This window comes from Spermophilus citellus (genome assembly GCF_964194105.1).
Source record: "Spermophilus citellus genome assembly, chromosome: 2".
NCBI classification, from domain to species: domain Eukaryota; kingdom Metazoa; phylum Chordata; class Mammalia; order Rodentia; family Sciuridae; genus Spermophilus; species Spermophilus citellus.
This window is the reverse complement of record NC_138183.1, coordinates 165,304,965-165,319,638: the sequence shown is the minus strand read 5'-3', so window position 1 is coordinate 165,319,638 and position 14,674 is coordinate 165,304,965. Positions and strand designations below refer to the sequence as shown.

Below are 14,674 nucleotides of genomic sequence, written 5' to 3'. Positions count from 1 at the left end.
CATAGGAGAAGAAGAGTCAGAGGTAGGAGGCCAGGAGAAGGTCAGAGAGACTTTGCTTTTGAGGTGTTTCCAATCTCCTTTACTTAGCACATCAAAGTGCTGTACTTTGGAGTATTGTATTCTGAGCCCCAACATTAAATTTTAGACAGGAAGTGTTAATGTTTAGGCAAATTATGCTGGAAATAAGATGATGAATTTGACCAGTTTTATTTTGATTGTGTAAGTTATGATTCATAGCAGCTAAAATTATCAGTATTGGGTATTTTCGGGATGTTAAGGAGAAAAGTTTAAATGGAAATAATTTCAAAATGTCTTCAACATCAGTTTCAAATTCTCTTGCATTAATTCTCATGTTTTTAAATTAATGATTTATGCAACTTTTGCAAACTCAGTGGAGATAATTGAATTCTATTTGCATGGATACCAAGGCAGTGTGTCCTTTTCTCGTTTCTGACAAGCCACTGACACTGATGGGCAGGAAGTAGATAATTAAACAGAAAATTTAAATAACACTCTTTCCCACAATATATGTTATGCAAAATACACTACTTAATGAGTAGGATAATTATTATCAGTTTCAAAATTGGTCTTAATCTTACATTTGGCAAATATTTTAATCCTTTAGAATATGTTAATATCAAACACTGAATCTATGTGAAAATGTTTTACTTATGCATTTATATTCATAGGTGTCAAGAGAAAAATGGAAGTCTTTTGTCATAAGGATAAAGCTTTTCCACCTTTCATTTTATTTTATTTTTGCTATTTTTGGTACTAGGGATTCAATCCAGGGGCACTTAACCACTGAACCTCATCCCTAGATCTTTTTATACTTTATTTTGAGACAGGGTCTTGTTTGTTAAGTTACTTAGGGCCTTGCTACATTGCTGAGGCTGGCTTTGAATTGGTGATTCTCCTGCTTCAGCCTTCAAAGCCATTAGAATTATAGGTAAGCACCATTGTGTCCAGACCTACTTACTCCTTATAATAGTGCTGAAAAATCATATTGACAAAGCAACTTTCTTTTTAACTTATTTACATGTACACTGAGTGAAATGGAGACTTCTCTTTGAGAATGTGTTTGAGTGAATTAGAGTGTGTTAGAATTTATGTATTTTGTTTGGCCAACACATTCCATCATAGTCCTGGAACAAAAATCATTTTTTTCCACCTTGTACTAAATAAAAAGAAAGAAAAAGAAGTAGTAAGAAGAATACAGAGACAGAAAAGGCAACCAAACCATGTTTTTTCTCTTATTATTAGATAGTTAAGAATATTCTCTAAGAAATATACATTTAATTGAGATCCTTAACTTTATCTTCACAGGGTGTGAGAGATTATATATATATATATATATATATATATATATATATATATATATATGTGTGTGTGTGTGTGTGTGTGTGTGTGTGTGGAAATAGACACACATATAAATATACACACATACATATACATACCTACATATGACTGTACTTTGATGGGTTTCTTATAATCCCTCAAATTTCAGTATCACCTCCTCCATGGAGTCTGCCTTGTCTGAATGTCTTTACCACTTTACTTGCATGTGTAACACAGCAAGAGTACATCTTATTCATCTGCTATCCCAATGGCTCTGTACTTCATAGGTGCTCAGTAAAATTTGGTGAAACATCCCACTCTAAGTGACAAGAATAGGGACTGTACTTTATTCTTCACTGCTCTGTCCCTAGTTTCTAATATTGTCTTAAAATTAACAGGTGATAAAATACATTTATTAAATGTACATACTAATTAAAAATCATAAAAGGCTATAATGTGCAATGTATAGGTTATCACCAATTCAAAACCAAGTTTGTTTTACTCCAAAGATCTTTGAAATTATCCTGTATTATATCTCATATCTCTCCAGTTCATCTCTGTGTCATCAAATCTAATATTTTCAAATTGCCACTGCCTACTAAATGCATCCTGGATTTTCTTATAGAATTACAGAGTATAGTTGTGCCAATTAAATTTCCATCTACATGTCTTAATTTTTCGTTTTGATAGAAGCTTTTGTATTTCTGTTATCCATCATCACATGAGTATATTGGCTTCATTCCTGTTTTCACCTCATCAATTTCTAGCTTTATTCAACGCTGTTGCTGATCCATGCTCACTTCTGACATTTTCCATTCTTTCTGGAAATACAGCATCAAGTGCTCTTAATCTTTGTACTTGATTTATATTAGTTTTCTGCCTGGCTTAGTTTTCCTGGATTACTATACATATATATGATTTGCCTGGTCTTTTCCTATACCATACTCCTATAATTTCAATCATTTTCCCACTTACAAATTAATTACTCTGAATTTATTACTAAATAGAAGTTCAATTCCTAAGTGTAGGGAATGCAAATTTCTCTATAATCTGGACTCAATTTATTTTCATAGTACTGCTGTTGTAGGGACAAATGAGGGAAGGCACCGAAGATAGCAGGAAACAGTTTTATTTGGCTGCAGGCAGGTTCAGAGGGTACAGCCTTTGCTGTAATCAATCAATCCCCTGAGCCCTGAGTTCAGGGAGTTTCAGGGTTTTATACCCAGCATGTAAGGGGAGGGGCTCAGAAGTTCACAGTCTGCAGAAGTTCACATAAAAGCAGCTTTTTCTTTCACTGTTCTGGTCAAGTTAACTCTTCAAGGACAACACCTGAGAAGGGGAGAGCTTCATCTCCCCTTTCTTTCCTCCCCCTGCCAGCTGTTACCATGGGCCCATTTGTAACTTATCTTAAAAATTTAGACATCTCTGTGAAGCCTTGTTTGCACATTTCTTCAAAGTACTATACTGGATATGTTTGTGAAAAACTAGTAAGGGGGTGTCTAGCACCTGGAGTGCTGGTATCTTCTTGGCCAGTGGCCAAGTAAACAGGGCAACATGAAAATAAGAAGTTTATCTACAATGGACTCTTTTGCTGACCGTCCTAAAATAAGCCATGATGAAGCAGGCTTTTCTGTGGAGAAAGGGGGTGCCACTTCATTGCCATTATTTACTTTCTGTATTTTGGGAGCTTGTGCTGAAACTCCTTTCATCCCTTCCTATAGCAATCCTACAGACCCACTAAGACTCATGTCTTGTGCTACTCCCTATGTGCATGGCAGATGATGAACTCCAATGCAGTGTTCCATGTGACATATTCATCAGTTCCCAGCCTACTATTATTTCTGGTTCATATAAGGCCCTCTCCTGTTGTATTCAGTTATTTATTCTCTTTTACCCCATTACCATCACCATCCCTATGTAGCTTTTCAAAATCAAACATTTTAAGGGCTTTCATGGGTACTTTTTAAATTTGTATTCTGGTCAAGCTATGATTATTTAAATGTCATTTTACTAGAAAATATGTTCTACCTTTTCTTTTTTTATTCGGTTTTACAGGTTTTGGAGATAGATCCATTTTTCAGTGTGTGAATCCAGTCTCTTGCTTCTAATAGCTACATCTTATCCCGCCAACCCAATATTTAGCACTGCAGGCTGAACGACCTTTACAATCACAATTCTGATTATGTCATTCAGCTGCTTCTTATCCTTTGGTGATTTCTCGCTTCACTTGGGGTAAACTCCAAAATCCTCAACAGGTCTTCAAGGCCTTATAGGATCTGGGAATAATCCAGTTAGCAAGTCCCATCCTTGCCATTCTCCCTTGATCTTTATGTCCCAGCCACACTGGGCTGAAGCTCCTCAAAAGAGTTACACTTCTCCTTTGCTCTTTGCACATGGTATTCTCTTCTCCTTAGGTAACATCTTGAATTTCACTTTCTCAGAGAAGCATTGTACACCTGGCCAAATAAATCAGAGAATTGAGTTTTAAATTTCTTTCACGTCATTTGTTTTTATAATACTTTACAAATCCTTTATTTGTTTTTCTTTCTGTTTTCAATTATTTATTATCTTTATTACTCAGTTATAGCATCAGTTCCAATAATGCTGAGGCCAGGTGGTTTCTTTCTTCTTCAGATGATCTTGTTTCTATGCATCAGAAATTCTCAATTAAAAAAAAAAAATTAATCATAGAGAAGTAGCTTACCCAAGGTCACAAGAGAAATTAAGTTCAAGGTAAGGGCAAGAACTCAGTACCTCTCTTCTTCCTGTACTTGGAGTTCTTTGAATGTAGCTTTATGTTCTGTTCTTATGTCTACTGCCAGCTCAATGCCTTGCACACAATAGGTGCTCAACAACTACTGAAGAATTAAAACAGAAATAGCAAAGAAATGCTACTGTGGATTATGTGGTTTTATACTTATGTTAAAGGGTTACTGGCAATATACGTTAAATATGCAGAACTTGGGATTTCATGGCAAAAGAAAACTGGAATTCCTATTCTTTGAGTTTATAAGTAGACATTACATTTTTTTTAATACTTTTACCAGGTTTAAAACTTCTTCCTTTTTTCTCATTAAGGTCAAGCTGTTATCAGGAGGTTCTGACAGAAAATGTCACTCAAAATATGTAGAAAGGTAAGTTTCAAACTACAGTTGAAGAGCAAGATAAAATCAATTTATTAGTGTACAATTCATGCTCATATTAATAAGGAAAAATACTAATGACCTCTATACTTAAAAGAGGATGGATGGATTCAAGTTTCTTAGAATATTTCCTTTTCTTCAGGAGAACTAGAATAATAAAGTGTCATTTTCTCCAACTTGGTTTCTGCCTGAGCAGGTTTTATCAATGGGCCTGTCATGATGCTGAAATTGGAAGCTCTTGCTATGTTGTTTCATGAATCTAATTATCTTGAATCCTTGCAGTGTCAGTGAGAAAGAGAGAAAAACTTCTAAAGAAGGTCCTAAACAACATTTTTTTAAAAAATTTTAATTTTAGCAGTATTAGGAAACTTGCTGTACAATGTGTTCACTAAGAGGTATTAATTAATCAATTAATTTTTCCATATTTTAATTGATGCCTTGTTGTTATACATAATGGTGAGATTTCTTGTTTCCTTCTCCTTGATAGCAACAATGTAACAATATAATTTGGCCAATCTCATTCCCCAGTATTATAAGGTATATTAATTTATATCACTTATTGAATCCAGGCCTTGAAAACCAGAGATGATCTATTTTCCTCTTATTTTCAAAGTTAAAATATTTGGAAAGTAGTTCTACTTTAACTGTTAGTGGTACTATTAGCAATACTAGTAGATTAGTATATTAAAAAAATAGCCCCTATTCAATGTTTTGAGAGTGGTGGTTAAAAAAGACCACTGTTCCACTACCTTATCTCACCACCTATCTAAGATTTATGTTGTTGGTTTCAAGTATTGTATGTATAGGAGTCTCTCATTCACAAGGTTCTATCCAATTTTAGAGTTTATGTTTTGCTAATTAGTTTATTTTTTACATCATAGCCATGCTGTACCCAGAGAAGTTATTAATACTCAGTGGCAAGGAAGGGAACTTAATTATGAGGTTAAATTATTTGCTAAAGGATTCACAATGAAACTTAGGTCTTCATCCATGAGTCCTACCAGCATCACAAAGTGCTAATGATAATTTACTGTAAGTGCTTTAACTGAGACTATTAAAAATCAATTTCCATCACCTAATATCCTTTTCCTTACCTACAATGTATTGACACCTCTTGGTTATTTCAGAAGTGTTCTCTCACCAGGACTGGGCTTTGCCTAGTAAGATTTCTTTCTATTACTACCATCATGACTCCTTAGGGCCCATGGAAAATCCCACTGCTTAACATTGAAGCTTTTGACAGTCTACCTCTTTGTATCAGGAAAATAAAAAAGTCAAACCTTATCACAGATAAGAATAAAATTAAAGAAGGAAGAAGATTATGCTTGGGCCTTAGCCTCAGACCTCTGAAGGATTTCAACGGAGTCCTAGTAAAACCTTACAGCCAAGGATATGAACCGTAGCTTCAGAGAATTGAGTGTTAAAGTGAGGAAGAGAAAAGACAGTTTGCATTAGTCAAATCTCTTTAGTCACAAGTGACAGTGCTCCAATGTAGCAATGTGAGCTAAAATAGGAAATTCACTGGATTGTGTCACAAAGTGGAGCACCAGAGTAGGGCAAGGCAGATGGAAGCTGACATCAGGAATAGTAGTTATTCCCAGGGACTTGAACTGTCAGGACTGTATCCACTTCTCATTCCCATTCTTTCTCTACTATGGCATAAGAATGATGTGGAGATTGGTCTTTAAAAAAGGAATTCAATTTTGAATTCAAAGTTTTTTTAACTGTATGACTAGAAATGAAAATAGTACTCTTCTTCTAGCTGGAGTTAAACTCTTAGGAGAAAACTATGATAGGCCCATTTTGAGTCATTTGCCAGCTCCTATGAACAATCAAAATGAACAGGTATGATAAGTTTTATTGTGGCTCAGTTTGTACTAATGAGGTAGAACTGGTTACCAGAAGAAAGGACAGTCATACATTTATTGCCTTTCAGACCAAGGATAGACCATGAAGGACTTGCTATGCCATGCCAAGGAATTCACAGTTTTTCTTATGCGCATGATTTGTACATTGGAATATTTAAAGTAAGAGAAACATAATTGGTTTTACCTGTCAAAAAACAATGTTTTCAGCAATGCGAAGATGAAATAGAGATTTTCAGAAGAGAGGATAGGTTTCATAGCACAGAATTCTACAAGTGCTAGAAGAAATGAGATGAGGGTCAGAAGGAAAGCACTAGCAGTGGATAAACAGATAATTTAGTTTTGAGGAATAGTTTGAAGATAGAATAACCTATACAATTGTCAGGTCTTGGAAGGAGAATAGGACTATATGAGAAAGGACTTCATTCCTATATTTATAGCTTGTGTGATTATGTAAATGACAATATAATTTACAATCCATGGAAAACAGAAGTATTTAAGAAACTCATTGTAAAATCTGCCCCATTTTTAGCTCTGGCTAACTAGTCAGTGACTATGAACTTTTCTGTGTCTAAGTTTGTATTCGTGGCACATTACTTTTCATATCTTCCACAAATGTTGATGTAAAGAGTAGCAAAGAGGGACTTGAGAAATGTGCCTTTAAGGACCTTGATGAAAAGCTTAAAAATCATCCAGGGTTAGAAACCTGAGTTTCTAAAATGGCCTGTAGTCCAACTAATATATTTTCATGTAAATATGTTTTCTCATGAACCTCTTCTGCTCATGGAGTCACAGAATTTATAATAATTTCTCAGGCTCACCAGCAGTATGATATAATCCTGAATATTTTTCATTCTTAAATATTAAGGATTATGCATTCTAATTGGATCTCACTATTTAAATCTATAGAATGTATTTTCTTTTTCTTGGTGTTTATACCAATAATAATATAAGGAATGCTAGCACATACTTCTTAAGGAATCATTTGAAAAGCTACCCAGTATGGTCTTTTGAGATCCCATCACTAAGTAGTCTCATTTATTTTCATCAAAAGGATTTGTATTTTTTTGTCTCCCTCTTCTAGACCAGAGGTTGGCATACTCTGGCTTAAAGCCTAGTTGTTTTTATTTTTAAATATGGTTTTATTGAAACATAGTCAGACTCATTTGTTTGCATATTATATATGGCTGTTTTTGTACTACATTAGCATAGTTGAATAACCTTGACAGAGACAAGTAGTCTGCAAAGCCTAAATTATTTATCATTTCATGCTTGATAAAAAAAGGTTTTCACACATTTTTTATAAATTATAACTTGATAATGGGAGATTATGATTTTAGCTAACATTTTCTTTTAAAGTAGAGAAGAATGGAATGGTAAAATGCCCTCACTTTTAAAAAATCTTCAGCTCTTGGGGCTGTGGTTGGGGTTCAGTGGTGGAGCGCTTGCCTAGCATGTGTGAGGCACTGGGCTCCATCCTCAGCACCACATTAAAAAATAAACAAATAATAAAAATAAAGATGTTGTGTCCATCAATAACTAAAATTATTTTTAAAAAATATGCTAGAGACTTTTTCAGTAAGAGTTCAAAGTTTCAGAAAATAAAAAAATTAATAAATGGAATGGGATCAAATTAAAAAGCTCTGCACAGCAAAGGAAACAACAGCATGAACAATAAGCCTACAGAATGGGCAAAAATCTTTGCCAGCTACTCTTCTGACAGATGATTAATATAGAGAATATATAAAATGCAACAGCAAAAAAACCAAATAACCCACTTAATAAAGGAGCAAATGAACTCAACAGACTTTGCTCAAAAGAAGAAATGCAAATAGCCAATTAATATGTGAAAAAATATATTCAACATCCTTAGTAATCAGGGAAATGCAAATCAAAACTGCATTGAAATTTGATCTCATTTTAATCAGAATGACAATAGTCAAGAATACAAGTAATGATAAATGCTGGCAAGGAAGTGAGGAAAGGAACATTTTTACATCATTGGTGTGATTGTAAATTAATACAACTGCTATGAAAATTAGCATGGAGATTCCTCAATGGACTAGGAATGGAACCACACACTGTGACCCAATTGTACACAACTCCTCAGTATTTATGCAAAAGAACTAAAGTCCACTGTAGCAATATATACATACCCACATTGATAGCAGCATAGTTCTCAATAGCCAACTTTTGGAATCAATCTAGGTGCCTATTAACATAAAAATGAATAAAGAAAATGTTATATTTACACAGATAGACACACACACACACACACACACACACATACACAATGGAGTTTTAGGAAGCCATAAAGAATGATAAAATTATGCTATTTTCAGGAAAATGGATGGACATAATGTGCAGTGAAATAAGCCAGACTTAGAAGAGTCATATATTTTTTTAACATATGTGGAAACTTGAGAGAAAAGAGGAAAAAATTCATTTTATGAAAATACTCTGGAGACCCATAGAGTAGAAAATAGAGATTTATGGAAGAGAGGAGGAAAGGGAGGGGAGGTACTGGAGGTATAGACCAAATTATGTGCATTTATGAATATATTACAATGAATCCCACCAACATCCCAAATGAACTAAGATAGCCTCCATGCAATTTGTTTTCTCATCTTCATGTTAGCTCTACAAGTGAATGAAACTTCCTTTTATTCATGTTTTTACTCATGTTAGTTTTATTTCCTTCTAGAATAGGACCTAGTGATACCCTACAATCTTCCTGACTCTTGCCTTTCCTTCTTGTTCTATTAGATACTACTACTGCTATAATTACATATTTGCATATGTTGTTACACATTGCAAATATTTACACATACTTCACCATTTTGTATGTCCGATAATGTCCTTATGATGGATCAGATTTTGTCTTAGTGTTGTAGATAAGCACATGGAGGGCCAAAGAATTTTATTTTCTTTCTTTATTTTTTTAAAACCACAATACAAGATGTTTATTTCTCAACTCTCAGCCCTTCCTCCCCAAATTAGTATCTAATGACCAAAACCTGAAGGACTGGGCGCATGGGCAGATCCCAGAAAATATAAGTCAAAGGGCCCAAGTCAGAGATCCAAGTTCAGAATTCAAAGCAGACCAGTGTCAGACTTTACCTAAGTCAGAAATCAAGGTTCATGTATATCTTCAGATCCTGCTCCCAACTCTGTCCTTCTCCTCTTACTTTCTGATATCTCTCCAGCTCAGTGTGGCCTCTCAAGGGGCTCTCTATCTCCCAGACAAAGCCTGGGTATCCCCAGCTGGGAAGTGTGTGACTCAGGGCTGGGGTGCTGATCTGTACCTAGTCCTTCTTGGTCCCTCTTGAGGACAGTGGGTATAGGGTTGCCACGGCCTTTACCTAGGAGTCCCAGCCCCATTCCTGGTTCCCAGCCTCCCCTCAGCAGCAGCTTGAAGCCAGGGCTGCAGGTGGGCAGCCCAAAGGGAAGGTTAGGGGTCGAGAGACACCTGAACAGTGACAGCAGATGAGCGGTGGTTGTAGGCATCAAAATGGACATCACAGGTCTCGCATTACTGAGGGAAGAGAGAAGGGGACAGATTCTCTGGGCTCCATGTCTCTCCATGGCTCTCCCTGTTCATGCAGGCCACCTTGGCAAAGCCTGCTTCTTCAGCAGCTGAGCAGCATGCCTGCCACCCAGCTCACAGACCCCTACCCAGGCAGCCCCTAGGCCCAGGAGATAGTGCACAGCAGCATTCTGGCAGCTCAAGCAACACACATCAGGGGTGTCCACCAGAAGGCATCTCCAGCGTTGATATTTCCTCCACCTCCCTCTGCCTCACAGGGCTCTAACAGCCTTTGAAGTTCTGCCAGGTCCCCCTCCTAGATGGCCTTCAATATCTACTGGATCATTTTGTTCTCAGCTTCAAAGGCTCTCCCTTGTCCATGCCTTCCTGATATTCCTACTGCAGCCTCCCTTGTCATTCTTCTTTTCTTCCTTTTTTATTCTCCCTAACAGGATCAGGCTGAGATCTCTGGGGCTCAGGTGTACTGCTCTCATCTGCAACACGGCCTCATAGAAAGCCTGTGTTGGAGCCCCATGCAGGGTGGACTCTGGCTTTTCAGGCTCTGACTGCTGTTGCCCATCCTTCCATAGGTCACTGGGATCTGTGGCTGGGGTAAACGTGATGAGGGTCGGCCTGGACATGGCTTTTGGAAAAATGTAGACAAAAGAAGGATGAAACAAACAACCTAACCTGATGGCCCCTGTGGTGACCAGTACCACTTCCAGGGATCTTCTGCGAGGAGGAAAGATGGCCTTGGATGAACAACATCCTACTGCCCCAAAACCTGACTCCACAACCTAAAGCCCTGCAGGGCTTAAGGGTCATGGGTCACATGTGAAAACACTGACCCCTAGAATAACAGACCCGGCCCCTTAGTAAAGATTACTAAAACTCCATGAGGGACTAGCCCTGTGGCTCTACAATGGCAGAGCTCTTGCAAATATAAAGCCCTGAATTCAATGTGCAGCACTGAGAAGAAGAAAAGAAATCTCTAATACATATCATTAAGGAAACTCAAACCGGCCTTTTAATTCCTGCTCGATCCTATTTCGGGGTCTCCGGTTTCCAAACAAAAACAGACGTGACATTTTTCTGCAGTATCTCCAGAAAATGGGAAAGGCTCCTGTCTGCGCTGCTTTGTAGCTTCCATACACTAAAATGGCGCTATTCTAATCTAAAGAGTTGACAAACAGCCGCATGGCACGAAGACACATGCGTGAGGACACCAGCAACAAAACACCCAAAAGGTGGTTTCCCACGCTGGAACCTTTTCAGTATAAGCACCAAGCATCGAGGGCCTAGCTAGCGCTAGGACCCCGGAGTTCTGTCGGTTGGGGTCCTACTTTACATAACGCTCCCTTTCGCGCCCCCGCCCCCCCCCCCAAGTTCATTTCCTGGAGCTGGGAAACCATTCTCAGGTTTAATAAAGGCCCTGAGGAGCCAGAAGGAAACCTCTGGAATGCCAAGAAGCTGTGAAACGAAATAATGTCATGTTGCCCCTCACCATTACTCTGACCAGGGTTCGAAGAACACACTTAAGAGCCTGCAGCACAGCTCTACTCAATCCCTAAGAGGAAATGGAGAAGTGCAAAGGGAGGAACAGAGGAATGGCTGGCACCACCTCAGGTGAGCACGAGGAACCTGACTGGCAATAGAGGCCCAGTGGAAAGACCTAGAATGGAGTCAATCCTCAGGGCTGTAGTGCAGAGCTGGGACCTGAGGGGAAAGGTGTGAGAGAGGCAGGGAGGGATCAGTCAGCTTGCTCCATCCCCATCCCTTCTTGACCCCTTAGTCCCCAAAGAATTTTAAGTAACACATGATAATTCATTACATAAGTTATTATGTTGTTCCACAGTGGAAGAGCTTGTTCCATAGCCTCTGACTTCAAGCTTATATTTCTAGTACATTTACAACATCTAAATATCAGTTATTACTTTTATAATGAACATTTTTTAAAGCAAACTCTTAGTCTTCAGACCATGATAATAAATCTCATATAAAATCTGTGGTCATTACAGTATGTCACCAGGCAAAATGGATTTAAGTTTTGATTGTAAAGTACCAAACAGGTTGTTTTCTGGATATTTTGAGTGTGCTAAGTAGAAGACAGAAATATTTTGTCGTATTATAGTAACCTTTATTCACTTCCATATTAAAGAATTAAAACTGTGATCTCTCAGCATGAATGAATGGTAAATAGAACTTTCAGTACTATTTACTTAGGACCTTTTCCTGGAAACTGAATTCATCCTTTCTCAGTCATTTTAAGAGTAAATCCAGAGATACAAAATAACAACATTATGAAGTTCAATTGCATTTTACAAGTTTTAAGAATCTTTATCTGATAAGAATTCTGTAAAAATTAGTGAGTCAGATTTTACAGAAGAAAGGAGGGATTTATGACTTGCTCAAGTGCATAAGATCCAGATTTGTGGCTAGTACTCCGTTTACTTAAAACTCGGGTCTGCATTCCTTCTGTGATACTGCCCCATACTATACCACCTCAGCCAGTATTTCAGCTACAGCACAATGCTCCTGACAGAGGGATTCTACGATAGTGAAGAGACAGCAACATTTTTTTTCTTTCAGTTTTATCCCACAGATATGCTCTCTGCATACTTTCAAAGACTGCCTTCTTATTAAGCATTATCCTTTATTAGGCATTGTACAATCAAGCAATGAAAATTAGTTCCAATATAACCCTATATCCTAATTCCAAGATAACACACACACTTGAAAAATGCTATCCAGTAGTTAAATATTCAGAAAAGTAGTAGAAATTTCATATTTCAAGGCACTGGGTGCTGCTTTGTGCCTCTACCCGATTTGACTTTCATCTTGTATCATCGCTGGACTCTTCCTGTTAGTATAGGGAGAAGCTCATTGTCCTAGTCATCTCAATTTAGGACAAGGGATCGGAACCCTTATGCTGAAACAAATATACACAGGCAGGGGAAAATGCCGACAACATCAGATGTCTGCACTCAAAGATAATTCTAATGCTCCTGATGTGTGCTAAACGGCACAATTTTGTATCCACAAGGGAAGAAAGTTGCATAAAAAAACAAGTGACATAAGAAATTGTGAAGGAGACCTCAAATTATGACACACTACTGAGAATGGATAGACAATGTGTTACGAAAGAAACTTCAGAGACAAATGGCATCACTGAATGAAATTTGGATACTTAAAATCATATTTGTTGAATTGCCTGTCATATAAATGTTAATTGTGTGTTAGATTATAAACAAAATGTTGTTTTAAGCAACAGAGATGTTTTAGAGAGATGAGATAATCTCTAAAGCTTTAGAAACTGAATGAGTAGCACACATTGTATAATCACTTGAACACTTTGTCGTGATTGGAAATATTTGACTTTGTTAGCTCCCTTGTATCTGGAATATTTTATAAAAGTATGGGAATTTCTCCATATCTTACAAGTTATAGAGCCAAATTTCTTTATTTAAGCAATATTGGGCATCTGAGGTTTAAAAAAATAATTCAAATCTAAAAACAATCACATCTTGCTCAGGAAATCAATAAGTAGTAGGAAAACTTGAAATCACACTCAGATACAGGATTTGTAAATTCGTCTTTAAATGTTTAAAATGTTTTACCTCAGTGACTGTTCATTGCCCAAATAACTGTCCATGCTTCTTCGTTGAAACTCCATGGTCTTCCTCAACTTTATCTGAATCTAACCTTTTTGTTCTTATTCCCTGTGTGTTTTCATCTTATTCCCTGTTTTCTGTTCATGGTGACATTTTTCTCTTCCAAATTTTAGCTCATGCCCTTCCCACTGCCTGAAGGCCTTTTCCTCATTCTGAATGCTAGTTTGATTCTTTAAGTTCCAACTCAAATGATCTCTCTTTCTTAAATTATTTCCTACTTCCCAGGAAGCATGTTGGCACCCATTTAACCCTAATTACAAACATCTGCAGGCAGTTGTAGCTAACAAGCGCCATTTGTGAACAGTTTGCTCTTTCTTACTGTGAAGCAGAATAGACAATGACTCTTGTTATTGGTGACTGCAGAAACAGACATTTTATTGATAAATGGTCATCTTGCCAGGCTGCAGACACCTATCCTGACAGTACTTCTTCAATATTTACTGAGAAATCTTTGAGATTGCAAGAACTGAGGTGAGGATTAAAGAGGCAGGTTCTCTATGTAAATAACAAGGTACTTCAGAAAGATGGTGATAGACATTCCACTGTATAGATATATTTTTGTTATCTTAATGATGATTAAATCATTAGGTTCTTTTTATAAAATATTTGGGGTTCTTATGGTTGTCATCTCAAAGATCTTTGTCAGATTTCAACAACCCCCTGCTGCAGTCCTGCTGCAGCAAAATAACCTGGGGGATGATGAACAACTTGTGTACATTGATACAGCAGGAGTAGGAGCCGTTTATTGTAGGAGAGGAGTGGTATTTATACATTCCACACAGCTTATCTTAATTAGCATATACTAGATACAGCAGTCAATCAATAAGAAATCTCCACACTTAATGGCTCGCTGGCCTTAATTCACAAACCACTCCTTCTGGCATTTTGCCAGGCGCCATCCAGACTTGTTTACAGACTCTAACATCCCCCAAACTTGATTAACCTCAAAACATTTTGCTTAAAAGTCATGAGACATTCATTATAATTATTTTTATATTTTGAAATCTAGAGTCTATGAATAAACCTTAAAATGTAAATTTATTAAAATTAAAGGAGATATTTGATATTTTCTTAGTTTGGGGATGGCAGACATAACCATTTATTCAACAAAAATTGATTGAACACCTCTTT

At 37.0% G+C, this 14,674-nt stretch overlaps 1 pseudogene across 1 annotated transcript; it reads right to left on the bottom strand.

Moving 5' to 3' along the window:
- Nucleotides 1–9,471: 9,471 nt before the first annotated feature.
- LOC308642582 (G patch domain and ankyrin repeat-containing protein 1-like) lies at nucleotides 9,472–10,513 on the bottom strand (annotated as a pseudogene). Its single transcript has one exon. The product of its transcript is annotated as a G patch domain and ankyrin repeat-containing protein 1-like (transcript).
- Nucleotides 10,514–14,674: the final 4,161 nt, after the last annotated feature.